The following is a 9303-nucleotide window of genomic DNA, read 5'->3' as shown; positions in this document are numbered from 1 at the left end:
CATCAGAATCTGTGAGATGTCGGCTTTCAGCCCCGACGGCGTGTCCATGGCGTTAGGTTAGGTGACCAATACGCACTTTATGTTTACATGTGTGCAGAATCCAGTTACCTCCTTTCATTTGCTGTTTGTGGTGGTGGTGGTGTGGAAATAATTTTGTGAGCTTTAAGGTGAGATTCTCAAGTTTCTGGCAAAAATTTCGTTTTCAAGCTAAAATCGATTTCCGTCCATCCTCTTCAGGGTGACAGGGGGGCTGGAGCCTATCCCAGCTGTCTTAGGGGAAGAGGCAGAGTACACCCTGTACAGTTCCAGTCTGTCGCAGAGCTAACACATAGACAACCATTCACACCAGAGTTTCCAATTACCTAGTCCCACTAACTGAATGTCTTTCAACTGTTGGGAGGAAGCTGAAGTACCTGTAGAGACCCCAACTCCACACAGAAAGACCCTGACGGAGGAAATCAGGACATTCTTGCTGTGAGTGTGTGAGGCAACAGTGCTAACCACCGAACCACCTGAAAATTCATTTTTCAAAAACTCACCCCTATTTATTAGTTCTGGATAATCCAAAATATCTAGAACTAGTAACCATCTTTATTCCATGGGCTAAAATAAGAGCAAACATCTTTAGTCATCTTTAGTAGTCATCTTTGACATTTCTTAGGTTTAGGAATCAGGTTTACCCTTGATTTATGATGGTGGGTAGCTGTTAATTTTCTTAACCTTTTGTGAAGACTTAATTAAGAAAATGCGACAGCTCATTGGAGCCCCAAAGAGCCCGGGCGGTCATGCAATTTTTGAATTTTACCAACACGCCGCCCTGTTTCCCTTGCCTTCTGTGGCATTTCCTCCTGGAGAAAGGTGGATCACAGCAGAGGAACAATGGAAGTCATACACCAGAAGAGTAGAGACATTTTTGAAGAAATTACATGTAAACAAAGCTACCACAAACAAAACAGGTAACAGCTGACGGCAAGCCATCTTGACACACCAAATCATATAAAAGGAAACAAAAAACAAACAAACACTGGTAGCAGATGCAGCTTTTATTTTCTCTACTACTGGAGAAGGCCTCTGTCTGGAAGATCTTCTCTGTCCAGACACAACTTGAATTCTGTTGTGGCATCAACTTTTGTTTAAGGAAAATCTTACATCTTCCATGCTAAAAAAGAAAAACAAAGGTAGAAAACATCATAAACATGATTATCAAATCTGAAACAATCATGTTCAGATTAAAAGAGGCTCCCAAATTAAATGTGCTTATAAATTACTGCAGCATGTTCTGTGCAACAACCATTAACCCTTTAAAGCTGGTCGGAGCGGGCACGCTCCATTTTGCGTAACTGTTTTTAAAACCAGAGGAGTTGTACTTACATCTTATGCCATCAGCTTGTCCTAGGTCACGGTTTCCTTCCACATAAAGCTTTGCAAAACTGCATAAAAAGCACTTGCAGCAACAAAAACATAATATTACAGAAACACGCTTTGCCGATCCGATCAGCTGTTTGTAACACTTCCTACGTCCATCAGCACGAACTATCTCATGTCCGCCATGACCTGCACGAAACCAGAAGTGACGTCATTTTCGCGGAAATGTAGTTTTTTTTTACCATCAGGGCCTCATGAGCCTATACTGGTGATTTTAAAAGTTATGTTTGACTTTATGACTTTCTGTGTCTTTTCTGGGATGCTTAGGTGTCACGGGGCCGAGTGGCCTGTACTGAACAGGACTCAGGTGCAGAAACCCAAAGCAGAGACAGCAGATGATGTAACAATTTATTAGGTTTAAGTGCAAAAAAGAAAACGTAGCAAAGACAAAAAAAACCCCAATAAGACGTGGAGTTTGACGAGGCGTGGCCTGGGGAACGTGGCTAGGGCGAGGGAATGAGGCCTGAGATGCGGAGTGGAGCTGAGCAGGGAACAGTCACACTGAAGAGAGAAGATAGAGGAGTTAGGGAGGTAGTGGAGGCAGCTCTGAAGTGGCCAGTTGTAAGAGTAGCAATTCTTACTTGCAGTAGGGGACATGGAGTGTTGAGAGGGGGGTGATGAGAATCCAGGGGAGGCTGAGTGGCGTGGAAAGGCTGGCCTGAGATCCGGGGCTTCAGATGGAGAAGGGCAGGCAGGTGAGTAGTGATGTGACGTTCTGTATCGAGGCTTCAAAGCCTGTGTCGAGTAATGGAGGGGGCGTTTCCGCGAAGCGCGTATCGAGGCTTGCTTCATTTATGGGAGGAGCTGAAAATGATGACGTCCGAAGCCTCGCTGCCCGGCTGTACCACGTGACTGGTTCAGGAAGCGGTTCGAACTTTGCTGCGAGATATGACAGCGATATAAACCCCTCAGACTTCATTCAAAATGCGGGTGTTTGATGGAGAGTTGCGGTTAGTGAGAGTTACAGACAGTTTGGAGAGAGTTAGAGACAGTTTGGAGAGAGGTTGGAGGTTTAGGAGAGTGAGGAGAGAAAGTCAGGAGAGAATGGAGCCAGCTACGAAGAGAAGGATGTCCTCCCCTGGGTGGGAACATTTTGAGCTTATATCTCCCAACAAGGTATGTAAATTTCCACAGAAGATGTATTTTCATGATACTGATGGTGCAATAAAACCTATGTTAAGCTGTCTGTACTTTTGTACAAGGTGAAGTGTTTGCTATGTGCCAGGGAGCTGGGATATAACAACAACACCTCATCCATGCTTAGGCACTACAGAGCTTTGCACGAGAATAAGGGGAACACCGATTGTGGAGCAAGACCAGGTGAGCCATCAAATGCCATGATAATACAGCATGCAGTAATGTTACTAAATGATATAACAATATTATACAATGCAATAAGTTATGTGTGTGATATTTATATTTGTGCTTTGTCTTTATTGTCTTTCCTCAGGAGAACAATCTCAAATAGATGAAGACCTGGTCAGCATGGTGATTGAGGACTCACAGCCATTTAGCATTGTGGAGGACAAAGGATTCAAAAGATTTGTTAAATCATTAAATCCCAGCTATGTTCTCCCCACTAAAAGGTCATAAAAGCAGTGAAAATTTAGTTTTTACAGAATAAAATGTGAACAGGCAGGACTGAGGCTCAAAGCCTCAGTGTGTAGCTGTCCATACCTCAACGTTACAAAAGCACAACCACTGTCCACACCCCAACCACACCTCACCTCACAGTAAATGATCATTTCCATTTCAAGCATTTCCAAATGATCATTTTCCATACTGCCAGTATAAATATACACAGTATACTGCCATCACTACAATATACATGTTTTACACACTCCTTTTGTTGTTGACATTTACAGGCTGTGTGCAAAAGGCCACACTCTTCAAATTCATGCCAGCTACTATTTTTACGTCCAGTAGGTGTCCTACTAGAGCAAATGAAGCTTCAAGAAGCTTTGCACTGGAGTGAACCAATTGGATGAAAAGCTTCAGTGCTTCATGAAGCTTCATCTGCCCATCACTACCGGTGAGGCACAGAGAGATTTTCAGAATGATTGCTTGGTATCCTGAGTCCGGAGGTGGAGCGTGAGCCAAGGTGAATACAGCAACTGCAGCACAAGAGAGTCGTGTTAACAAGATCGATCACAGCAAGAACTTGAAGCATAAGGCCTGTTACCAACATGTGTTGATGACGAACTGGCAGTGAATGAACATCAACGTGTGGTTTAAATCCCTCTGGCTTGATTGCCTGCAATAGGCTCCAGTGTGCAGGAGCTGGCCCTGCCCAGGGGCGGATCCCAGGTCTGTTCAGGAGCCTTATGGAAATTCCAGCCACCCACCGCAGACCATGACATTAGTACTCATATTGCACTGCTGGAAATATTTTATTTTGATGCATTTTTTTTTTTTTGCAAATTTGCAGTATAATATTTATTTTCGTTTTTCCTGCAGTATATAAAAATTGGTGTATTTCAAAAATAAAACTATGAAGACACTCAAAATAAATTTCCTGTGGTAGGAAACTATTTTGTGCAACTTTTTTGTATTTACAGTTTTGAGGGATAAGCCTCTTAAATTTCTCTAACTAGAAATATATGTTAAAAAAACAAAAACGATTTTAAATTTTTTTGTAGTTTATTGCACTTTTTTCCAATTTATGTAATTACTATGCACTTAATGCAGACATATTATTAAAATCTGGGCTATAATGGTTGTATTGATGTATAGCAACTTGAAACGCTCCCAAAAATGGTTCCACAGCATGTAAAAATATAATATAAGCTCTGGCGGACTTGGTTCTATGGTAGGTCTTAAAGGGTTAAAAATAATTTAAAGTAGTGTGGTCACAAAATGTTTTACAGTTACAGTTATTGTGTAAATTATGTTACACATAATTGTAACAAATGGTCCTGCATAATAGTGTGTATATGAACTATAACACAGAATAAAGTATGTCTGTGTGCATACTGAGCTGCGCTGCGTGGAGTTTTATCATTTGCAGCAGGCACCATGCATTTGAAGCTGTTGATGAAACAAACTTAAAAAAAAAAGAAACTAATTATGTTTACGTGGACTGTAACTGAAACACAGTTTTTCAGAAACATCTGAAAAGAGATTATATATCCACAAACAAACTAGCATGGACTGTGGTCTCCTCCTTGTTACTGTGAAGTCCTTAATTTCAGGTAATTGGATGAATTAGCTAAAATGTGAGAGAGGGTTGCATGTTACGCAACAGGTCGTTACTGATCCAAAATTACTTGTAGTTACTTTGGATTCTAGTAATGTGCTAGGTTTACCTTTTAGGTAATCTCTTTTAGGTAATTTCTAGGTTTACCTTGCATTTTCTATTCACAATGGATAACTTGGATTCCTGCAGATTTAGAAAACAGCAAGTGTTATACCATATTTTTTTTTTGTTTTTACATCAAAATCAGTAATTGCATCTCACCTCTTCATAAGGCTCACATCTTGATGTGTACTGCATCTGCAGAGGCATTGCTTCATTACACTGGTAACAAATCTTCATTGAAGGATCAAATCCTTCTTCCTGAAGGGTTTGAGGCCATGTTGTTAAGCAACAAAGATACCAGATTTCTGACTGCTGACTCAACTGCACCATTGCCATAAAACAGATTTAAATTATTTAGTTAAAACTGCAACAGTCATGAAAGGAGTCACATGATTAGAAACTCATGAACTTCCTCCATAAGAAAACTATGCTGGTAATTTACCATAGGTTAACTTAAACTCCACAGCTGCATCTGTAACTACAATTTCACAACATATTTAATGAAAGGAACTGCAAGAACAAACATCTGAACTCATCTGATGCTGTGGTGTAGTATTTTGGAGCAATTCTTTCATTCTGTTATGTCTTCTTTAGCTGCAGAGGAAATCCAAATCACTCCTTGTGGAAGAAGCTAGGCTGAGGAGGAAACATCCCTTTAGGACTGATTCCTTCAACATCTGTTTCTCGACAATGCAATAGCACCATCATACCACACCAATGATGGTCTTAAAAAAATCTATATCTTGAAATAAAAGAATTAAACATACTAACCAAACGTGTTTTTTTGATTTAGTTTACACCAAACCACTCCACTGGATTTAGCAACATTGTGTTTCCACAATACTGATTGGAGACCAAAACAGCCAATCAGAATTTTTGCAATTGCAATTTTTGCAAGGGTTCACTGAAAGATATGTATTAACTCTTAAACTATTTTATTCGACAAGTTGAGAATTTCAATTAAAATAAGAATTTTGGTTCTCCAGTGTAGTTTTGAAGTGCTGAACATTTTCTGTGATAATGTCAGTAAATATGTAGTTAAATGCACAACTCAAAAACATGCCAGCAGAAACATCACAGGGTTTTCTGCTCAAGAGAAGAGGACTTGTTAGAGTCGGCTGAGTGAATGATAGCTGTAACTGTTTGAGGTGGTGTGGAGTCTTGGATTGATGCATATTTGGTTGCTTTTCTTTAACAGGCTGCAGGAAGCAGCCAGCTGATGACAAACAGCCGCACTAGCCAGAGCCCAAGAAAACTGGAGATCAAGCCAGCCACCCGAGAGGAAAGAGAGAGGGAAGGAGACACAGAGAGGAAGCAGAGGAAGGAAAGAAGGAGAACAAACCTGACCTGCCAGGACCATCACGAGTTTCTACCTGCTCTGAAAAGGTGGTGCAAAAATGTCCCAGCAGTGTTGTTTCAAACAGTCCAGCTTAAATTGCAAAACTTAAAACTAATCTTAGACTAAATCTAATCTTAGACTTATTAAACACAGTCAACTCTGTGTTATCAGTGAGGACACTGGACCTTTAAAGCAATTAAAAACTAGGACAAAATTCCTTAAGTACTGTTGGGGTTGAAAATTTGAGATTTTTGATTTCAATTATTAAATAAACATGTTGTAATTATTTTATTTACAATGCAATTGTGCTCATATGAGTTGGCACTCTGTCTTTGGAAGTTCGAGAGCTTTGTTCGGCGTGACTGTCCTTGAGGGTTATCCTTGGTCTGTTCACGTTCCAGCGCTGTAAATTGTAATTTCACCCGCTAAAGCGAATTAAATCTTTTTAAAAGACAGATATTTCTCCAGGAATTATTCTGAAAAATCTGAACATTACAGTACATTCAAACTTATATATGAGATTTGTCCTACATATGGATGATTTCAGAGATTTCTGCCTATGACAGCTTAGATAAGCTCCAAGTCCCCTGTGTCTTTACGTTTGAGGCCCAGAGTTAAGATTTATGTGAGTAATAGGTTCTTATCACAAATATAGAGACATGCTGAAGCTTTAGGTTACTTAAACATTTTAATCATGGCAGCAGTTTTTAAAGGTTCTTTGTTCAAATGACATTTAATACATGTCAGTCTGCTGATGAGCCTCGTGTCAGCACTGAGGTGGAAGCTGTGGACTGTAAAGAGTGTCTGTCCCACTGGGCAGTTTCATTTCACATGTCTGACTTCCTCTTAAAAACAAAAGTGAACTTTCTTTATGTGCTTACAGCTGAAGAAAAATTGCTGAGTGTTTGTTTCTTTGTTCAGTCAGCAGCAGATTTAAAGGACTTTGTGTTTGTTTGAGCTTTTTACAGGAGGATGAAGACGTTGCTGGTGATCCTGCTCCTCATAAATGGTAGGAAACTGAATGCAGATCAATCTGCACTCACACCACAGTTTAAGGCAGATAATCTCACTGTGTGGTGTTTATGTGATGATTTAAATTAATGCACTGTATAAAATAAATGGAGTATTTCTCTGCAATTACAAACTCTGTGTGAACAATGTTGGTATCAAAATAAAGCTAACACAAAGATTTAATCGGAGGTGAAAATATTGCTCTAGATGTTACTGTTTCAAAGTTATTAGGACAAAGTACTCACAGAAAAAGTAGTAATTTATTTAATCATTATTTATTTTTTAGCAGATAAGCCTCAATTCACATTTTAATCCAGAAAATCGGTTGTCCAGTCTTGTCCCTCCTTCCTCCGCCTCCCACTCTTACCCCACTATTATTACTTCTAACACTTTTCCACTTCTGTTGTTTTCTGACAGTTTCTCTTCTCGCCGCGGTCTAACTTCCTGATGAGTCACTTAAACACTGATATTGAAAATATAGAAAACTCATTACTCATATTTCTTTGTTTAAAATTCTGATTTGTTTTTAAAGCATTTATCATTTCCTCTGTTCTTACTTGTCTGTAATCTTTATTTCTGTCCAAATTATTAGGGTTGTAATTGGCATCACAGACTGTAGAAACTGGAAGATGGTCACTGATGTCACTAATGAGAAGTCCACTTCCTGTTTTATATTCAATGTCATTTATAAAAACGTGTCTGTGAGAGCTGCAGGATGTGATGTGGTTCTGCTAATCTTAGAGAACAGGCTCACACAGTATGTTGTTTTACTACCTGGAGATTATTGCTTAGGTTTAAACTGTTATACATTTAACACATCATCAATCGCTGTCATCACCACGTTCAGTTTCAGACATTTGTCCACATACTGAGGCCACTGCTCCTCCACCTTTATTTCTCTGAATTATACACCTGAGTTCATAACCCTCCAGTTCAAAGTCTGCTCCTTTATCCATATTAATCAAAGTGTCAGATAAGGCAATGACATCGAGTGGATATGAAAACTGGTTTAGATATTCCTTGATATGATTAAAATCTATAGACCTCTACAGTTAAACTGGAAAACTGACCATTTATTCTCAATTTGAATCCCCTGTTTGTTCATCTGTATAATAGCAGCAGTCATTATTGATATTAGAGAAGAAGCTGTTTTCTTGGTGTATTTGATATTCCTGTGTGTGATCCGTATACAGGGAGTGCAGAATTATTAGGCAAGTTGTATTTTTGAGGAATCATTTTATTATTGAACAACAACCATGTTCTCAATGAACCCAAAAAAACTCATTAATATCAAAGCTGAATGTTTTTGGAAGTAGTTTTTAGTTTGTTTTTAGTTTTAGCTATTTTAGGGGGATATCTGTGTGTGCAGGTGACTATTACTGTGCATAATTATTAGGCAACTTAACAAAAAACAAATATATACCCATTTCAATTATTTATTTTTACCAGTGAAACCAATATAACATCTCCACATTCACAAATATACATTTCTGACATTCAAAAACAAAACAAAAACAAATCAGCGACCAATATAGCCACCTTTCTTTGCAAGGACACTCAAAAGCCTGCCATCCATGGATTCTGTCAGTGTTTTGATCTGTTCACCATCAACATTGCGTGCAGCAGCAACCACAGCCTCCCAGACACTGTTCAGAGAGGTGTACTGTTTTCCCTCCTTGTAAATCTCACATTTGATGATGGACCACAGGTTCTCAATGGGGTTCAGATCAGGTGAACAAGGAGGCCATGTCATTAGTTTTTCTTCTTTTATACCCTTTCTTGCCAGCCACGCTGTGGAGTACTTGGACGCGTGTGATGGAGCATTGTCCTGCATGAAAATCATGTTTTTCTTGAAGGATGCAGACTTCTTCCTGTACCACTGCTTGAAGAAGGTGTCTTCCAGAAACTGGCAGTAGGACTGGGAGTTGAGCTTGACTCCATCCTCAACCCGAAAAGGCCCCACAAGCTCATCTTTGATGATACCAGCCCAAACCAGTACTCCACCTCCACCTTGCTGCCGTCTGAGTCGGACTGGAGCTCTCTGCCCTTTACCAATCCAGCCACGGGCCCATCCATCTGGCCCATCAAGACTCACTCTCATGTCATCAGTCCATAAAACCTTAGAAAAACCGGTCTTGAGATATTTCTTGGCCCAGTCTTGACGTTTCAGCTTGTGTGTCTTGTTCAGTGGTGGTCGTCTTTCAGCCTTTCTTACCTTGGCCATGTCTCT

General features: G+C 39.7%; 1 protein-coding gene across 1 annotated transcript in view; it reads left to right on the top strand.

The window, feature by feature from the left end:
• Positions 1-9303, top strand: part of LOC112431854 (uncharacterized) — a 179889-nt gene that overhangs the window by 33447 nt on the left and 137139 nt on the right. The gene's annotated exons all lie outside the window — the stretch shown is intronic.

The sequence above is a fragment of the Maylandia zebra genome, linkage group LG3 (genome assembly GCF_041146795.1).
Source record: "Maylandia zebra isolate NMK-2024a linkage group LG3, Mzebra_GT3a, whole genome shotgun sequence".
Taxonomy (NCBI): domain Eukaryota; kingdom Metazoa; phylum Chordata; class Actinopteri; order Cichliformes; family Cichlidae; genus Maylandia; species Maylandia zebra.
This window is presented reverse-complemented; position numbering and strand designations above follow the sequence as displayed.